Below are 19,943 nucleotides of genomic sequence, written 5' to 3'. Positions count from 1 at the left end.
TTTAAATAATAAAGCCCTTTATTTCCCCCATTACTCCATAATGGTATTGTATTCGCTGATACCTGCATATCTGTGGTCAGTTGTGTAACACATATTTATACTGATCCTACTAGCGGAGCATTGTGATTCCGGATTATAATTGTATGAATATGAAATGAATTGTAACATTGTGACAGGAGATCGGGGCCATATTCACTTTTTTGCTTTTCATGGCGCCCAGAGAGGTCGCGTATAGTAGCGTAAAGGGCTCGCTTGGCTGCCTATTTCCGCTGCCTATCAAGCAGGTAAACTCCATCCCGCCAAAGGCACGCCCACCCCGCCACACAAATACCCGCACTATGCTGCAAACGCGTACGCTTACACATTCACGCGTAAGCACCCGCATCGAATGATTTTTCCTCTGTTCGTTGTGTTTCCGTCCATTATGACTAGAAGGGATATTTGTGTATAGCTTATTTGTTATTTAATATTTCTATTTTATCTTTAATTAAGGTGACGCAGTTAGTCAAACTTGCTACAAGAGGGGAAATGGCCCAATTGCCATCAGAGAGCCAAACCAAACAAGAACCCCGGGAGAGGCAGATGCCCCCGGCACTGCGGGTAAGACAGGCCCCACCGCCTCCCCGCGAGAAAAAGGCACCACCGCCTCCACGCGAGAGAAAGGCACCACCGCCTCCCCGCGAGAGAAAGGCCCCACCGCCTCCCTGTGAGAGAAAGGCCCCACCGCCTCCCTGCGAGAGAAAGGCCCCACCGGCACCGAGGGAGAGACAGGCCCCACCGGCACCGAGGGAGAGACAGGCCCCACCGACACCAAGGGAGAGACAGGCCCCACCGGCACCAAGGGAAAGACAGGCTCCATCGGCACCAAGGGAGAGACAGTCCCCACCGGCACCAAGGGAGAGACAGGCCCCACCGGCACCAAGGGAGAGACAGGCTTCCTCACCATTGAGGAATTCGCCCCTGTTAATATCCACGGTGTGGCAAAAGCCACCGTCACGATCAACGGAATGGTATACGCCCCCATCACCATCCATGGAGAGGCAAGAGCCCCCGTTCCAATCCACGGAGTGGCATGAGAACCCATTCTCAATAGACTGGTATTCCGAGATCCCGGAAACATCCCCGGAGTGGCAAGAGTCTCAGGAAGCATCCACTGAGTGGCAAGAGTCCCAGGAAGCATCCACGGTGTGGCAAGAGTCCCTGGAAGTATCCATGGTGTGGCAAGAGTCCCAGGAAACCTACACGGAGCGGCAAGAGACCCAAGAAACATCTATGGAGTGGCCCCCCGTCACCACCCACAGAGTGGTATACGCCCCCGTCACCATCCACGGAGTGGTATGCACCCCCGCCGCCATCCACGGAATGGCATGCGCCCCCGTCACCATTTACGGAGTGGCAAGCGTCCCTGTCACTGGAGTGGCATGCACCCCCTATACCATCCAAGGAGTGGTATGCACCCCTGTCACCATCACGGAGTGGCATGCACTCCCAATGTAGAGGCGTCCCACTACATTTCAACTTCTGTTAAATATGGAATATTGCACATAACAACCAATCAGACTGTATCTATTATCTCCTATACGATACTTAATAAATGAGTAGTCTAGATAATAGACAAATTATTTATTTAGTATTGTCTAGGAGATACTAGATAGAATCTGATTGGTTGTTATGGGCAACATCCCATCTTATACCCCATCATGTGTTATTTCCAACAACAATTTGGGTAATAAAATGAGTGGTGAATAATACTGTATCTCTGTGGTTATTTCCTCATTTGGAGCGTCTCCATGCTGGGTGAATGCTTGGCGGCTACAGTGTCAGAATATGTCAAATAAAACATGTGTACATTTACTTTTTTAAATATGTCTACACACATCTCAGAGGGTTCCTTGGTCTATGAGAAGACCTAGCCATTACCCGATAATTCTGTCTGCACACATCTCAGAGGGCTCCTTGGTCTATGAGAAGGACCTAGTCATTACCCATCATTCGCCTGTCTACACACATCTCAGAGGGTTCCTTGGTCTATGAGGAGACATAGCCATTACCCATGATTCTTCTATCTACATACATCTCAGAGGGTTCCTTGGTTCCTTTCTCCTATCTACAGACATCTCAAAGGGTTTCTTGATCTATGAGGAGACATAGCCATTACCCCATCATTCTCCTGTCTACACACAACTCAGATGGGTTCCTTGGTCTATGAGGAGATGCAGCCATTACCTCATCATTATTGTGTCTACATACAGGACATCTCAGAGGGTTCCTTGGTCTAGGAGGAGACCCCTTGGTCTAGGAGGAGACCCCATCATTCTCCTGTTTACACACATCTCAGAGGGTTCCTTGCTTTGGTCCTTGCAGTATTTAAAACAGCCATTACAATCCTGTAATTTCAGTAATGTTACAAATGCCTGGGGAGTTCATACAGTAGGTTGCGGCACATTCAAAATGTTACCTCAGGAAACAAAATGGCCACTTCACAAAGCGCTGCAGTGAGGCCCCTCGTTCACAGTGACTGATATTTTGCATCTTCCTAACAAGTTTGTGCTAAAATAATGCACACAAACCAATATTAGCATTGCTGTCTGTCAAAAAAAGTGTATTAGTAGGTCGACGATAACTAGGTCAACGGTCATTAGGTCAACCACTATTGGTCGACAGTTGGAAAGAGATAAAAACAGCCAACCAGCTTCTAACTGCCATGTTACGGCCTGTGTTTCAAAAATGTCAGCTAAGAGCTGATTGGTTGGTAACTTAGCTCTCTCCAATCTTTGATAAATATCCTCCTTACAGACACAGCAGGCTTCTTCCGAACACTTCAAGTCCAGCGCTTATTTGGTGCAGACAAGGAAATGGGTAATTATGTCCTGACAGTACAGTGTATAGAATACAAAAAGACCGACAAGCCTTGATGAACAGCACACGTGGCACACTTATCTCTCTCCTTATGTACACACCACTGGAGAGTGGTATAGTCAGATGATTATCGATTTTGGCCACACTTTATTTGATACAAACGGAAAAGAGGAGACGCCCAATCCACATGTGGAAGGGAATATGGATTGTATGCTCCACTGGGGCAGGGACTGATGTGAATGTTCAAATATTCTCTGTAAAGTGCAGCGGAATCTGTGTGCGCTATATAAGAAACTGCTAATAAATAAATTAATAATATAGGGATGTATGGTATTTTCTCCCCACTCAGGCAGGCATCTTCGATGATGGGTATCCATATATAACAAGAATCCCTTTCAATACTGCAGTCATCTCTACTGTATAAACCAGTTTGAGGTGGAGAAGAGGAGACTAATATACCTTCATAGGGATGTATTATCTATTGAAAGCGCTGATGAACGAGACACGATTTCATATGGTCTTGCATATGATCTTTTTCTTTCATGTGTTTATATGGTGTGGGGACACCATCCCTGTGTCTTCATCCACCAAGATGCATTCTACGCGCGATTTGAACACCTTTATATTACTTTCATACTATAGAGTAGGCTACTATAGTTACACACAATGTGTCAGTAAGCTAGTGCTATTACAGGTAGAGATGAGCGGGTCCGGATCCCCGAGATCCGACAGATCCGAATCTCGGGATCCGAGGCGGCTCAGGAGTTCCCGCCTCAATTCCGGACCGAAAACGAGGCAAAACATCATCATCGCGCTGTCGGATTCTCGCGGGAGCGGGATCTTTTAAAAGACGCACGCGCGCTCGACATCTTCACTCCAATCTTGGAGAGTGAAGAGGGTGGTTGGGAAGTGGTGCTGTGCTCCGTGCCATGCTGTGCTGTGCTCCATGACCTGCCCTGTGCCCTCACTGCCCTGAGCCCTGTAGTGTGATTTAAATAACTAGGTGCTGCAGTGCTCACACGCAGGGGCTGCAGTGTCCACTGTCCAGGGGCTGTCCTGTGGCCCGTGCCCTGTTGTGATTTATTTAGCCCTAAGCCCTGTGTTGTGATTTATTTAGCCCTGAGCCCTGTGTTGTGTGCTTTAACTAACTAACTCAGTGCTGCAGTGCTCACACGCAGGGGCTGCAGTGCTGCTGAGTAGTACACTGAGTACAGGGGCTGCAGTAATACAAGGGGCTGTGTCCAGTGTGACGGCCTATATCCATTGTCCAGTGTGACGACATATATCCTGTGTCCAGTGTGACGACATATATCCTATGTCCAGTGTGACGACATATATCCATTTTCCAGTGTGACGACATATATCCTGTGTCCAGTGTGATGACATATATCCTGTGTCCAGTGTGACGACATATATCCTGTGTCCAGTGTGAGGACATATATCCAGTGTCCAGTGTGACAGATATATCCATTGTCCAGTGTGACGACATATATACTGTGTCCAGTGTGACGACATGTGTCCAGTGTGACATCTAACCATTGTGTGACGGCATATATCCATTGTCCAGCGTGACATATATCCATTGTCCAGTGTGACGACATATATCCTGTGTCCAGCGTGACATATATCCATTGTCCAGTGTGACGACATATATCCAGTGTCCAGTGTGACATATATCCATTGTCTAGTGTGACGACATATATCCTGTGTCCAGTGTGACTACATATATCCAGTGTCCAGTGTGACAATATATATCCAGTGTCCAATGTGACATATATCCTGTGTCCAGTGTGACGACATATATCCTGTGTCCAGTGTGACTACATATATCCAGTGTCCAGTGTGATGACATATATCCAGTGTCCAGTGTGACGACATATATCCAGTGTCCAGTGTGACATATATCCATTGTCCAGTGTGACAACATATATCCAGTGTTTAGTGTGACATGTAACCATTGTGTGATGGCATATATCCAGTGTCCAGCGTGACATATCTCCATTGTCCAGTCTGACAACATATATCCTGTGTCCAGTGTGACATATATCCATTGTCCAGTGTGACGACATATATCCTGTGTCCAGTGTGACATGTTACCTTTGTGTGACGGCATATATCCTGTGTCCAGCGTGACATATATCCATTGTCCAGTGTGACGACATATATCCAGAGTCCAGTGTGACATATATCCATTGTCCAGTGTGACTACATATATCCAGTGTCCAGTGTGACAGGGGCTGTGTCCAGTGTACAGGGGCTGTGTACAGGGGTTGTGTCCAGTGTACAGGGGTTGTGTCCAGTATACACGAGCTGTGTACAGGAGCTGTGTTCAGGGTCCAGGGGCTGTGTCCAGGGGCAGTGTCCAGTGTGATGGCTGTATCCAGTGTACAGGAGCTGTGTCCCGGGGCGGTGTCCAGAGGCTGTGTCCATTGTCCATTGGCTGTGTCCAGGGGCTGTGTCCAGGGTAACGGGCTGTGTCCATTGTCCAGGGGCTGTGTCCAGGGTGACGGGCTGTGTCCAGTGTCCAGGGGCAGTGTCAAGTGTGAAGGCTGTGTCCAGTGTACAGGAGCTGTGTCCAGGGGCGGTGTCCAGAGGCTGTGTCCAGTGTGACGGCTGTATCCATTGTCCAGGGCCTATGTCCAGTGTGACGGGCTGTGTCCAGGGGCAGTGTCCAGGGGCTGTGTCCATTGTCCAGGGGCTGTGTCCAGGGTGACGGGCTGTGTCCAGTGTCCAGGGGCAGTGTCCAGTGTGAAGGCTGTGTCCAGTGTACAGGAGCTGTGTCCAGGGGCGGTGTCCAGAGGCTGTGTCCAGTGTGACGGCTGTGTCCATTGTCCAGGGGCTGTGTCCAGTGTGACGGGCTGTGTCCAGGGGCAGTGTCCAGGGGCTGTGTCCAGAGGCTGTGTCCATTGTCCAGGGGCTGTGTCCAGGGTGACGTGCTGTGTCCAGTGTCCAGGGGCAGTGTCCAGGGGCTGTGTCCAGGGGCTGTGTCCAGTGTCCAAGGGGTTGTGTCCAGTATGACAGGCTGTGTCCAGTGTAAAGTATGAAAAATAAATAAAAGTAATAAATAAAATAAAAACACATTTTTGGAGGATGATGGAGGAGGAAATAGTGGGAGATCAGCAACCTGATAGAAGTGCTGAAGCTGCTACCACCAGTCATGACAAGGCCGATACCTCTTTGTATGTGCTCTTTGGAGCATTTCTCTTTTTTTGGGATAGTTTATTAAACTGCCACCCTGTCTGCCCCTGCAGTGCCGCTCTGCCAGGTTGGAAGTGTAAGGTCCACATGTATGTGATGCCGACTGCTGTCGCTTAGCTTAGTCATCCAGCTACCTCGGTATACCCTTTTGGCCCAACTACAGTAAATGAAAACAATTTTGTAAGCTGTGAAGTGATCAAAATTAACTAGAAATGAGTGGAAACTAATGTTATTGAGGTCAATAATACTTTAGGGGCAAAAACAGGCCCAAATTCTGTTTTTTTAGCCATTTTTAGCATTTTTTAAAAAAAATCCAGATCCAAAACCAAAACCCACAATGGTGGTTTTGCCAAAACCAATCCAGATACAAAACACGAAGGGAGATCCAGATCCAAAACCAAAACCCGAAAAGTGGCCGCCGCACATCTCTAATTACAGGGTGAGCTGCTAAACTTACACACAATATGTCAGTAGTTACTCACAAAGAGTCAGTAAGCCAGTGCCATACAGATAGGCTGCCATAGATACACACGATGTGTCAGTAAGCCAGTTCTATACAGGGTAGGCTGCTATAGATACACACTATGTGTCAGTAAGACGTGCTATACAGGGTAGGCTGCTATAGATACATGTAATGTGTCAGCAAGTCGGTGCTATACAGGGTAGTAGTGTTCCCGCTAGGCTTATTTCACGGGGCGCTGCGCCCTGCCCCTTTTATAGCTGCCGATTTTCGCCCTGCCTGTTTCTGCCCGCCCTGCATAGTTAATAGCCGCTGCCGCGCTAGAAGTCTCCTCCCGCTGACAGTGTAAGCTGCTAGCGCGGCAGCGTGTGGACACACCCTCTCAGCCCTGACATGCCGCAGCAGCGGGGGGGACAGTGAGCACCAGGAGATCATGGGGCAGAGGCTGCTCTGTGCGTGACAGTGCGTCCCCTTGAAGACATCGGCCCAGAAGCCTGCTGGTGGTGACACCTGCTGGCTGGAGGCAGTGCTTGGCCCCCGGGGCCGGTGATGGACGGCTGGGCACCCTGGGATATGCAGCCCTCTCGCTCCCCCGCCGCCGCGCACTTGTTGATGCGCCCGAGTGCAGCGTGTAGGGGGGGTCCCGGCTCATCTGCCCCCTCTCCGCAGGCCAAACGGACTCCTCAGCGCTGCCTCTGGGGGACTTTATGGGGAATATAACGTGTCACAAAATGGATTATATAGCATAAATGTGCTGATGGTGTGACGCTCAGGTGTCACAAGATGGATTATATAGTATAAATGTGCTGATGGAGTGACGCTCAGGTGTCACAAGATGGGTTATATAGCATAAATGTGCTGATGGTGTAACGCTCAGGTGTCACAGGATGGATTATATAGCATAAATGTGCTGATGGTGTGAGGCTCAGGTGTCACAGGATGGATTATATAGCATAAATGTGCCGATGGTGTGACACTCCGGTGTCACAAGATGGGTGATATATCATAAATGTGCCGATGGTGTGACACTCTGGTGTCACAAGATGGTTATATAGCATAAATGTGCTGATGGTGTGACGCTCAGGTGTCACAGGATGGATTATATAGCATAAATGTGCTGATGGTGTGACGCTCCGGTGTCACAAGATGGGTTATATAGTATAAATGTGCTGATGGTGTGACACTCAGGTGTCACAGGATGGATTATATAGCATAAATGTGCTGATGGTGTGACGCTCCGGTGTCACAAGATGGGTTATATAGTATAAATGTGCTGATGGTGTGACACTCAGGTGTCACAGGATGGATTATATAGCATAAATGTGCTGATGGTGTGACGCTCCGGTGTTACAAGACGGTTATATAGCATAAATGTGCCGATGGTGTGACGCTCGGGTGTCACAAGGTGGATTATATACTGTAGCAATAACGTGCTGATGGTTTGAAGATCAGGTGTCACCATTTTGACCTTTTAAATTAAAATGTGCCCTCGCGAATGAAAAATGTGCTCTCGCGAATGAAAAATGTGCCCTCGCGATTGAAAAATGTGCCCTCGCGATTGAAAAATGTGCCCTCGCGATTGAAAAATGTGCCGTTCCCGTGATCAGCACCCTGCCCTAAAAAATTTCTAGAGTGAACACTAGGTAGGCTACTATAGTTACACACAATTTGTCAGTAAAATGTGATATACTGTACAGGGTAGTCGTTTATAGTTACACAATGTGTCAGTAAGCCAGTGATATACAGGGTAGGTAGATGTTACACTGACGGTCAGAGAGCAGTGATTCACTCCTAACATTCCGTTTATAAATCGTTAAGGGGAGCTGAAGGCTGTTTAAGCATGAGGCTAGATAAGAGCCCTGACTTAGGGTCAGTAAAAGTTCAGGCAGTGAAAAAACTCTGTTCAGGTTTTTCTGCCTAGTGATAAGGTTGGCAGAAGTAGTTAGCCTATCAGGAGTTAAGGGGGAGGGTACATTTTAGCACTACTTAAGCTCTAGGGACCATGTGACCTCCACCTTCTTACCTTTGGAAGTGCTGGTATCCTGTGGGCTCCTGCGCAGATCTGGTGAGTGTTGAATCTTCTTTACTTCTTTGAATTTAAATATGACTAGGCCACGTCGCTCTGCTCCCCCCCCCCGCCGGCTGGTGGACGCTGCCAGGCCCCTTGCGGGGTACAGGCGGCCCAGGGTGAGGGTAGTGGGCGCAGAGGATAGGGCTGAGGCTTTGCCTGCCCCCTCTGTGAGGCAGGTTGATGGTGTGGGTATGGAAGCTCCCCCTCCCCCCTCTCCCGCTCTGGCGCTTGCTGGGGTGTCAGGGTCGGGCATGGAGCAGGCCGGGAGCCTGGTGAGCTCACGGCCGGAGGTGTCAGTGGCTGGTGGGATGGGGGAGTCGGCCCCACAGGCGGGTAGCGTTGCGGCAGCAGAGGGGCAGGACGCGGCGCTGGCTAGCGCGCGCCCTGCTCCGGAGACGGGTGACGCGGCGAGGTCACTGGCGGGCGTGAGGGGGATGCCGGCTCTCCTGGCGGGGATCGTTCCGGGAACTGACGGCAGGGCGCGGCGCTGGCTAGCGCGCGCTCTGCTCTGACGGCGGGTGACGCGGCAATGACGATGCCGGCGCCACCCGCTGACGGGGATGCTGGACACGGAGCGCAGGCCTCGGCTCTGGTGAGCGCGAGGCCTGGCGCTCACGCTGGCACAGGGGATGCGGTTAGTGCGCAGGCCCCGGCTCTAGCGAGCGCGGGGCCTGGAGATGGGAATCAGGCGGCGGGGACTTACACTGTGCCGGCGGAGGCTCGGGGGTCCCCGGCGCGGCAGTATTATAGGCCTGAACAGGGGGATGGAGGAAGTGCGCTGTCTTCCCTTGCGGGGAGCAGCGGTATGTTGCGGGTGGGCACCGCATTGTTAAGGGAGGAAGTGGGGGAGGATATGTCTGCTGAGGGGAGAGGGATAGGGGTGGATGGCCAGGCAGTTACAAGGCTGCCTGGAGCAAATAGTAGCGCTGCAGGAATAAATGTGTCTGCAGGTCCTATAAGCGTTGGCCCTGCACTAGGGGGTTTGAGTTCTCTCAGACCCCAGTATATGGTGGGGATGGGGGGAAGTGGCTTGGCTCCCCCCAATTCTGGGGCATTTTGGTGAAGCTGGGCCAAGGCTTGTGGGTTACAATCCCATGGCAGGGCAAGGGGGTGGTGCACCAGCGCCACCTACAGGTGCAGGGGTGGCAGGAAATGGTTTTTATTCTAGTAGCTCCATGGCCACTTCCGTACAAATGCAGGGATCTGCATCTAGTGTTTACCCTGGGTTTCACTCAGTGGGGGGGATTATGTCAGCAGGAGCCTGGCAGGGGGCTCATTCCATCTCATTGCCACAGGGCCCCTCTATGTCGGGTTGGCAAGGGCAGTGGGCGCCCCATAGCTCACCGTATTTTCAGTCCCCCATGGGGGTGGGCGGGCAAGGGGTGGTGTCCCAGGGAGCCACCTGGAGACCTGGGTTTTCAACGGGCTATGGGTTTCAGCAGGGGGTAGGGTATCAGTCGGGGACCTCGGGACAGCATATGTGGGGGCCCATGGTTCCGCATGGGTACAGCTCACCCAGTTCAGCAGGCTATTTTTGGGAGCAAGGGGCAAGGTTTTCGGGGTTTTGGCAGCCTCAACTGGGTCAAGGTTACGGAATTTCTCCCGGGGCAGGTGCGGTTGGGTACCCCCAGACCCCTCGGGGATACGGGAACCCGCCAAGGTTTGTTAATCCACAGAGGGTTCCGCCTTCAGGGGCGGTTGAAGTAGTTTCCCCTGCCACGGCGGTAGCTCCGGCATCCGCTGGGGCCGGGGGGGATAGTGTTTTTTCTTCTCCCCCCCCCCCCTCTCTTGTTGTGTCTTCACAGGTTAGGGCGGTTGCAGCTACAGGATCAACATCCAGGAGAAGAAGTCGGGAGGTCAGGGTCGAGCAGAGGGCAGCCCCTGAAACGTCTGCAGCAGTTTCCGGGTCGGCCGTTGCGGCTGACGAAGCTCCAGGGACATCGGGCACGGGTGAGTGTGTGGGTCATTCATCTTGTGATTCTACTGACAGCGACACCAGTAGTGTGGGGTCGGATTCCCCTCGGCGCCCGCGTAAGTTAGCCAGGATGATTGCGCGTCAGGTTGCTAAGGTTACCACAAAAGACAAGCCGGTGGGTTCAAGCGCTGCTCCTCCTCCTGCGGAGCCACCCCTGTTCACCGAAATGGTTCACTGTGCGAACACAGCGGTCACCAGGGGCATCCGTAAGAGGATGAGGGAAAAGATTAGAAAAGGGAAATATGTGGATATTTTTACACTGACTGATGATATGAAGCAGGCTTTTGAGAAGGCGAAAAAGGCCGATGGAATAGGGGAGAATGCTTTTAAAAATTTTCACCAGTGGCTGAAAGGGTTTTTAGTTTTTGCAGCCTGCTATGCTGAGACAAGGGTGGCAGAATACCCCAATCTCGTAAAATATTTGTTTTTGGTACATGAGATGTATTTGAAGACAAAGGGGTATTCCTGGCGGGAGTATGATGAAAAGTTTCGTCGCAAGCAGGACGGGAACGGGGTGTTGCCCATGGGGTTTAAGGACGTGGAGGTCTGGTTGGAGGTTACCCAGCAGACCAGGCCTTTGGGTGAAGCTTCGGGGAAAAAGGTGGCGGTGGCGCCCGCTCAATCCCCCAAGGTAGCGGGCAAGGGCAAGTGTTTCGCTTATAATGAGGGAAAATGCGACAGGGGGGCGAATTGTCGTTTTCGCCACTCCTGCAGAGTGTGCGGGTCCAGTCACCCAGCAAAGGATTGCACCGCAGCCCCATCTTCCAAGGCAGGTGATGCCAGTGATGCCGCTGGAAGTCACAAGTAAGGCCCCTTCCCCTATAGTGGTGGGAGAGTTAGGCAGGTGGCTTAGGAGCTACCCAGATCAAGACGCTGCCAAGTTTTTGTTGAATGGTTTTCGCTCGGGTTTTCAGTTGCCGATAGAAGGTTCTGTGCATGTTGTTTCGGTTAGGAACTTAAAATCGGCCAGGGATTTTCCTCTCATTGTCCGCCAGAAAGTGGACGCGGAAATAGCATTAGGGCGTATGTGCGGTCCATATGCGGTTCCGCCAATACAGGGTTTATGTATTTCTCCGGTAGGTGTTGTACCCAAGAGTACCCCGGGAAAGTTTAGGTTGATCCAACACCTATCTCACCCCCACGGTGGGTCAGTTAATGATGCCATACCGGAGGAACTGTGCAGGGTTAGGTACCAGCTGTTCGAGGAGGCCTTGGAGTTAGTGAGAGGCTGTGGCCGCAATGCGTTGTTAGCAAAGGTAGATGTTGAAGCCGCTTTTCGGTTGTTACCAATACACCCGGATTCCTTGCGGTTCCTGGGTTTCAAGTTGGGTAGCGAGTTTTTTGTGGATAGATGTCTACCTATGGGGTGCTCGGTTTCTTGTGCGTATTTTGAGAGGTTTAGTTGTTTTTTGCATTGGTGCATTCAGTCGGCTTCAGGGCATCAGGGTATTGCTCATTACCTGGATGATTTCCTTTTTGTGGGTCAAGGCGGGAGCAAAGTTTGCCAGAGGTTATTGGAGGTTACCGAGAGGGTTTTTGGAGCATTAGGGGTTCCCATAGCGGAAGGGAAAACAGAGGGTCCAACCCATTGTCTAAGCTATCTGGGAATCGAAATTGATTCCCAGGCGGGATGCTGCCGTCTCCCGGCGGACAAGGTTCAGAAGCTGTTGGGTCTCATTGAAGACTGCCTGGGTAAGCGGAAAGTGCGGTTAAAGCAGGTGCAGTCGTTATTGGGATCTTTCAATTTTGCGTGCAGGATCATACCAATGGGACGTGTTTTTTGTCGCAAATTGGAACGCGCAACAGCTGGTGTGGCGCGGCTCCATCATTCAGTTTATCTTTCAAGGGAAATCAGGGAGGATTTAAAGGTTTGGGCTTCGTTTTTGGTTTCTTTTAACAGGGTAGTTTTGTGGCCTGCCCCTCCTTGTTACAACAGTGCGTTGCAGTTGTTTACGGATGCGTCGGGTAGTTGTGGGTTTGGAGCATTTTTCAGGTTGGAGTGGTGTGTTTCGGGCTGGCCAAAGTCCTGGGTGGATAGGGGCTTTACCAGGAACCTGTTGTTATTGGAATTGTTTCCTATTGTGGTGTCTCTGGTGTTGTGGGCCCGCGATTTGGCTGATAGGCAGGTGGTTTTTAGGTGCGACAGCATGGGGGTAGTGCACGCGATTAATAATCAGAGGAGTTCATGCCCGTTCACCTTGCGGCTGCTCAGGCATCTAGTATTGCAGTGTTTGCGTTTTAATATTAATTTCTCTGCCAGCCATGTGCCGGGCATAGATAATAACATTGCGGATGCATTGTCCCGTTTCCAATGGGAGAGGTTCCGGGAATTGGTACCCGGGGCGTCTCCAGTGGGTTTGACATGCCCGCCTTATGTCTGGCAGATCATCGAACCGGGTTAGTGGGCCATGTCGAGTGCCCTTGCGGGCATAGCCTTTCATTCTAGGCTGCGGGGTCAGGAGGACCCCACTCGGTCCTTTGTGTTGGCTAAGGCCATGAAAGGATGGGCAACGTCCAAATAGGTAGAGGCAGCGTTGTTATGCAGGTTGGTTAAGTCCAAAACAGATAAACTGGGGAAGGGGCGCTGGATCACACTGCAGGCGCAAAGCGTTAAAATTATCTGCCCGCTCAGCTTGGCGCAAGCTTATTTAGGAATCCGCCCTGCGGGGATTCAAGGGCAGTTTTGGTTGCATCCAGATGGGAGTTCAATGTCAAAGTTTCAATTTGCTGCAGTTTTAAAGCAGCGTTTAGAGGTGCTGGGACTAAGGCCCCGGGAGTATGGGACCCATTCCTTTCGGATTGGGTCGGCTACACAAGGGCGGCGTCCGGATCGTCGGTAAGTGAGATCCGGGCGCTAGGCCGGTGGAAGTCAAATGCATACAAGTCTTATGTTCGTTTAGATAAGTTGTAGATGCGCCTGTTGCGCCAACCCTAAAACGAAGTTTACTGTCGGTTTTGGAACGGCAGCGTTCCGGAATCGATGGTGTGAAGGTTGCTTTTACTTTTTCCTCCACGGGGGCCTTAATTCAATTGGCAAAACTGGTCCACGGGAGGTTTTTTAAGTTTTCTCCTTCACATGGGTTGATTATGTATCAAGTTGTGTTTTAAGAATAAGATACTGATGTTAGGGAATCTCCTTAATTTTTCAGTTTCAACGGATTCATCAGGACAAATATGGCTCATCGGCCATTCTTTTATTTATTGGGCCGGTAGGCATCCAATGGCGAGAAGGTCACATGATTATCTTGGTGATAGGCAGGTCAGGTGGATAGGAGTCCGGGGTCTGCGTTGGGTCGAGTTCCTGAAAGTGCTCATGAGGCATGAGAGGAAATGGGGCAGGCCTGAGTGGCTGGTTATTCATCTCGGTGGTAATGATCTGGGTATTACCAAAGGGATTGACTTGATTCTAAGTATCAAGTCGGATCTGGTAGCGTTGAGGGCACACTGGCCTAATGTTAAGGTGGTGTGGTCGGAGATAATTCCCAGGTTTCATTGGCGGGGTGCAGTTAGGATCTCCGCCATTGAAAAGGCTCGCAAAAAGGTGAACTCCGCAATAGGAGTTTTTGTGAGAGCCATGGGGGGAATTGTCGTCAAACATCCTGCACTGGTTCTGGACAGTGTGAGGTTTTATCGCGAGGATGGGGTGCATCTTTCCCCTGCGGGAAATTGCATCTTCTTGGAGGATATTTTTAGAGTTTGGGCATGAGTATTCGGGTTAATGGCCTTTTCGGGTTTTTTCCAGGGGATGGCGGTGGAGGTTGCCTTGAGGCAACCTTGTTGTGGCGGAAAGTCGCTACCAGCCAGCGGTCAAAGGGGGGCATAAGCGGTCATCGTGGGACACCACCCCTTTCGTAGGACGGCGAGTGGTCCTCGCCATGCGGGTGGACAAGGGGCGTTCCCTTGCGGGACCGCCCATTCTTTGCTCTGCCAGGTTAAGGGGTGGTGGGATCCTCACGATGCAGGTTGTGCCAGTTAGGAGGCGGTGGTGAACCCCTCCTTAAGTTTAAGTCACGTGTTTCAAGTTGACTGGGCTGGCGTGTGGTAGCGACTAAGAATTTTTTGCCATCCTCCATCTTTAGTTTAACGTTAGGGACTTGATCTTTATGATCCCAAAAATTCCAAATTTAAAATTCTAGTTTAGCTTAACAAGGTCTTCAATAAATAATTCCTTTGACCTTTTTAAACGTAATTCTGGTGTCTGAGTCTTTATTTTGTCTGTGTGATTTATTTGAGTCAGTCTCAATTATTTTAAGTTAGAGGTTTTGCACTTATGGTTAAGTAAAGGTTAATTAAGTCATGGGCTACTTAGGGGAGCTGAAGGCTGTTTAAGCATGAGGCTAGATAAGAGCCCTGACTTAGGGTCAGTAAAAGTTCAGGCAGTGAAAAAACTCTGTTCAGGTTTTTCTGCCTAGTGATAAGGTTGGCAGAAGTAGTTAGCCTATCAGGAGTTAAGGGGGAGGGTACATTTTAGCACTACTTAAGCTCTAGGGACCATGTGACCTCCACCTTCTTACCTTTGGAAGCCCTCCCGCCCTCCCTATTTTAGCATTCAACGGTGGGATGGTTATCCCTCAGAGTGCTGGTACGCTTGGTCTTTTTAAGCAATTTTTGTGGTGGCTTTTCAGCCAAAATGGCGGAAAGTCGCTACCAGCCAGCGGTCAAAGGGGGGCATAAGCGGTCATCGTGGGACACCACCCCTTTCGTAGGACGGCGAGTGGTCCTCGCCATGCGGGTGGACAAGGGGCGTTCCCTTGCGGGACCGCCCATTCTTTGCTCTGCCAGGTTAAGGGGTGGTGGGATCCTCACGATGCAGGTTGTGCCAGTTAGGAGGCGGTGGTGAACCCCTCCTTAAGTTTAAGTCACGTGTTTCAAGTTGACTGGGCTGGCGTGTGGTAGCGACTAAGAATTTTTTGCCATCCTCCATCTTTAGTTTAACGTTAGGGACTTGATCTTTATGATCCCAAAAATTCCAAATTTAAAATTCTAGTTTAGCTTAACAAGGTCTTCAATAAATAATTCCTTTGACCTTTTTAAACGTAATTCTGGTGTCTGAGTCTTTATTTTGTCTGTGTGATTTATTTGAGTCAGTCTCAATTATTTTAAGTTAGAGGTTTTGCACTTATGGTTAAGTAAAGGTTAATTAAGTCATGGGCTACTTATGGTATCATTCAGTGTTTAAGACCTAGATTGTTCGCCCACCAGGTGAAGCAATATCTTTATCAATATCTCGTTTGCTAACAATATTGCATAGAGGTGATTCAGTATATCCAATCAGCCTTCCGCAGCTATCTATCCTATGGCTTACAGGTAACTCCACTATTGAGCCCTTCTGTCTAGGCCACACACAGTAACCTATCACTGTTACCATAACAACACAGGTGTTCTGCCAATGCGCATTTCACTTTAATGGCTTTATCAGGGTCACACATGACCAGTAGCGGTGCCCGAACAGACCTTCTGAGAGCACAGAGGCTGAAGCAGCACTGACAGACCCCTACCCAAACTTTAGTATGGTACTTGGCAAGGCCTGATACACTTGACAGCATTAAGACATGTTATATTGGTATAAAAAACCCTGCCCCAATCTGCAAAGCGCCTCCCACTTTGGTAATATATTTGCCAATTTCAGGGTTGTAAATTGAGGCAGGTAGGAGATATGCTATTCTGCCCTTGCTTATACATACACATAGTCTAAAGGTGGCCATACACACTCAGATTTATCTTCAGATCTGGCTGCTTGAAACAAAACAATGGTTATGGATGAGAGCAAATGACAGTTGACCATTTGCTTGGAAATGTTGGAAAACAGACAAACTGTCACTCATCCATAACCATGTTTTTGTTCCAACCAGCCAGATCTGAAGATAAATCTTACTAGTGTATGGGCACCACTTTATTTGTATACATATATTTGCCAGTCTGGCTGCTGCTAATACCTGTGTGATGACATCACAATGGCCCTGTGATGACATAACAGTGATTCTATGATGTCACAATGCCTGGTGAGCCAGGACGGAACACTAGGAGTCATTCTGTTGCCTGGTCCCGACTTGTGCAGTCAGAGCTTTTGAACGTGTCTGATTATTCAGCATTTTCAGTTCATATATTGTGTTTGGAGAGGAGCAAGGAGAGAGAGGAGAGAGAGTAGGAAGGAGGAGACAAACGGGAGCAGCCCTGCGCTGCGTCCCGTTCTATAGTGGCAAGGTAAGTGCGCTCTTATTTCTATTCATTCTTTTTGTTTGAGCAATTGGGGTTCTTCATGGATTTCTTAAGGGGCGAGGCTCACCTGAAAGTGGGCATGTCATAGCATAGAAGGCGGTTATGTCCCAATTTAGTGGGTGTTTCAGGGGGTCTTTGCCCAAACCTGAGGGGTTATTTATTATTTATATCACTGTCGGTTCCCAATGACCCCCAACATTTTTGGCGTTCAATATGAGCTAAAATCGTTATTCGATTCCAGTGGGTTTGTGTCCCCCCTTCCCCCCCACACACACACACACACACAAACACTTTTTTATTTTGGTTTAAACCCTTTCTTTTTGTTGGTGGTTAAATAATCACAATTTGCATGTTACAATGGGCACCGATATTATGCCCACATTTCACTGCAAATGAGGTTGCTGATAAATGGGCTTTAAATAATAAAGCCCTTTATTTCCCCCATTACTCCATTATGGTATTGTATTCGCTGATACCTGCATATCTGTGGTCAGTTGTGTAACACATATTTATACTGATCCTACTAGCGGAGCATTTTGATTCCGGATTATAATTGTATGAATATGAAATGAATTGTAACATTGTGACAGGAGATCGGGGACCATATTCACTTTTTTGCTTTTCATGGCGCCCAGAGAGGTCGCGTATAGTAGCGTAAAGGGCTCGCTTGGCTGCCTATTTCCGCTGCCTATCAAGCAGGTAAACTCCATCCCGCCAAAGGCACGCCCACCCCGCCACACAAATACCCGCACTATGCTGCAAACGCGTACGCTTACACATTCACGCGTAAGCACCCGCATCGAATGATTTTTCCTCTGTTCGTTGTGTTTCCGTCCATTATGACTAGAAGGGATATTTGTGTATAGCTTATTTGTTATTTAATATTTCTATTTTATCTTTAATTAAGGTGACGCAGTTAGTCAAACTTGCTACAAGAGGGGAAATGGCCCAATTGCCATCAGAGAGCCAAACCAAACAAGAACCCCGGGAGAGGCAGATGCCCCCGGCACCGCGGGTAAGACAGGCCCCACCGCCTCCCCGCGAGAAAAAGGCACCACCGCCTCCACGCGAGAGAAAGGCACCACCGCCTCCCCGCGAGAGAAAGGCCCCACCGCCTCCCTGTGAGAGAAAGGCCCCACCGCCTCCCTGCGAGAGAAAGGCCCCACCGGCACCGAGGGAGAGACAGGCCCCACCGGCACCGAGGGAGAGACAGGCCCCACCGACACCAAGGGAGAGACAGGCCCCACCGGCACCAAGGGAGAGACAGGCTCCATCGGCACCAAGGGAGAGACAGTCCCCACCGGCACCAAGGGAGAGACAGGCCCCACCGGCACCAAGGGAGAGACAGGCTTCCTCACCATTGAGGAATTCGCCCCTGTTAATATCCACGGTGTGGCAAGAGCCACCGTCACGATCAACGGAATGGTATACGCCCCCATCACCATCCATGGAGAGGCAAGAGCCCCCGTTCCAATCCACGGAGTGGCATGAGAACCCATTCTCAATAGACTGGTATTCCGAGATCCCGGAAACATCCCCGGAGTGGCAAGAGTCTCAGGAAGCATCCACTGAGTGGCAAGAGTCCCAGGAAGCATCCACGGTGTGGCAAGAGTCCCTGGAAGTATCCATGGTGTGGCAAGAGTCCCAGGAAACCTACACGGAGCGGCAAGAGACCCAAGAAACATCTATGGAGTGGCCCCCCGTCACCACCCACAGAGTGGTATACGCCCCCGTCACCATCCACGGAGTGGTATGCACCCCCGCCGCCATCCACGGAATGGCATGCGCCCCTGTCACCATTTACGGAGTGGCAAGCGTCCCTGTCACTGGAGTGGCATGCACCCCCTATACCATCCAAGGAGTGGTATGCACCCCTGTCACCATCACGGAGTGGCATGCACTCCCAATGTAGAGGCGTCCCACTACATTTCAACTTCTGTTAAATATGGAATATTGCACATAACAACCAATCAGACTGTATCTATTATCTCCTATACGATACTTAATAAATGAGTAGTCTAGATAATAGACAAATTATTTATTTAGTATTGTCTAGGAGATACTAGATAGAATCTGATTGGTTGTTATGGGCAACATCCCATCTTATACCCCATCATGTGTTATTTCCAACAACAATTTGGGTAATAAAATGAGTGGTGAATAATACTGTATCTCTGTGGTTATTTCCTCATTTGGAGCGTCTCCATGCTGGGTGAATGCTTGGCGGCTACAGTGTCAGAATATGTCAAATAAAACATGTGTACATTTACTTTTTTAAATATGTCTACACACATCTCAGAGGGTTCCTTGGTCTATGAGAAGACCTAGCCATTACCCGATAATTCTGTCTGCACACATCTCAGAGGGCTCCTTGGTCTATGAGAAGGACCTAGTCATTACCCATCATTCGCCTGTCTACACACATCTCAGAGGGTTCCTTGGTCTATGAGGAGACATAGCCATTACCCATGATTCTTCTATCTACATACATCTCAGAGGGTTCCTTGGTTCCTTTCTCCTATCTACAGACATCTCAAAGGGTTTCTTGATCTATGAGGAGACATAGCCATTACCCCATCATTCTCCTGTCTACACACAACTCAGATGGGTTCCTTGGTCTATGAGGAGATGCAGCCATTACCTCATCATTATTGTGTCTACATACAGGACATCTCAGAGGGTTCCTTGGTCTAGGAGGAGACCCCTTGGTCTAGGAGGAGACCCCATCATTCTCCTGTTTACACACATCTCAGAGGGTTCCTTGCTTTGGTCCTTGCAGTATTTAAAACAGCCATTACAATCCTGTAATTTCAGTAATGTTACAAATGCCTGGGGAGTTCATACAGTAGGTTGCGGCACATTCAAAATGTTACCTCAGGAAACAAAATGGCCACTTCACAAAGCGCTGCAGTGAGGCCCCTCGTTCACAGTGACTGATATTTTGCATCTTCCTAACAAGTTTGTGCTAAAATAATGCACACAAACCAATATTAGCATTGCTGTCTGTCAAAAAAAGTGTATTAGTAGGTCGACGATAACTAGGTCAACGGTCATTAGGTCAACCACTATTAGTCGACAGTTGGAAAGAGATAAAAACAGCCAACCAGCTTCTAACTGCCATGTTACGGCCTGTGTTTCAAAAATGTCAGCTAAGAGCTGAT

The sequence above is a fragment of the Crinia signifera genome, chromosome 19, assembly GCF_055691185.1.
Source record: "Crinia signifera chromosome 19, ASM5569118v1, whole genome shotgun sequence".
Classification (NCBI taxonomy): Eukaryota; Metazoa; Chordata; class Amphibia; order Anura; family Myobatrachidae; genus Crinia; species Crinia signifera.
Note: the sequence above shows the minus strand (reverse complement) of the source record.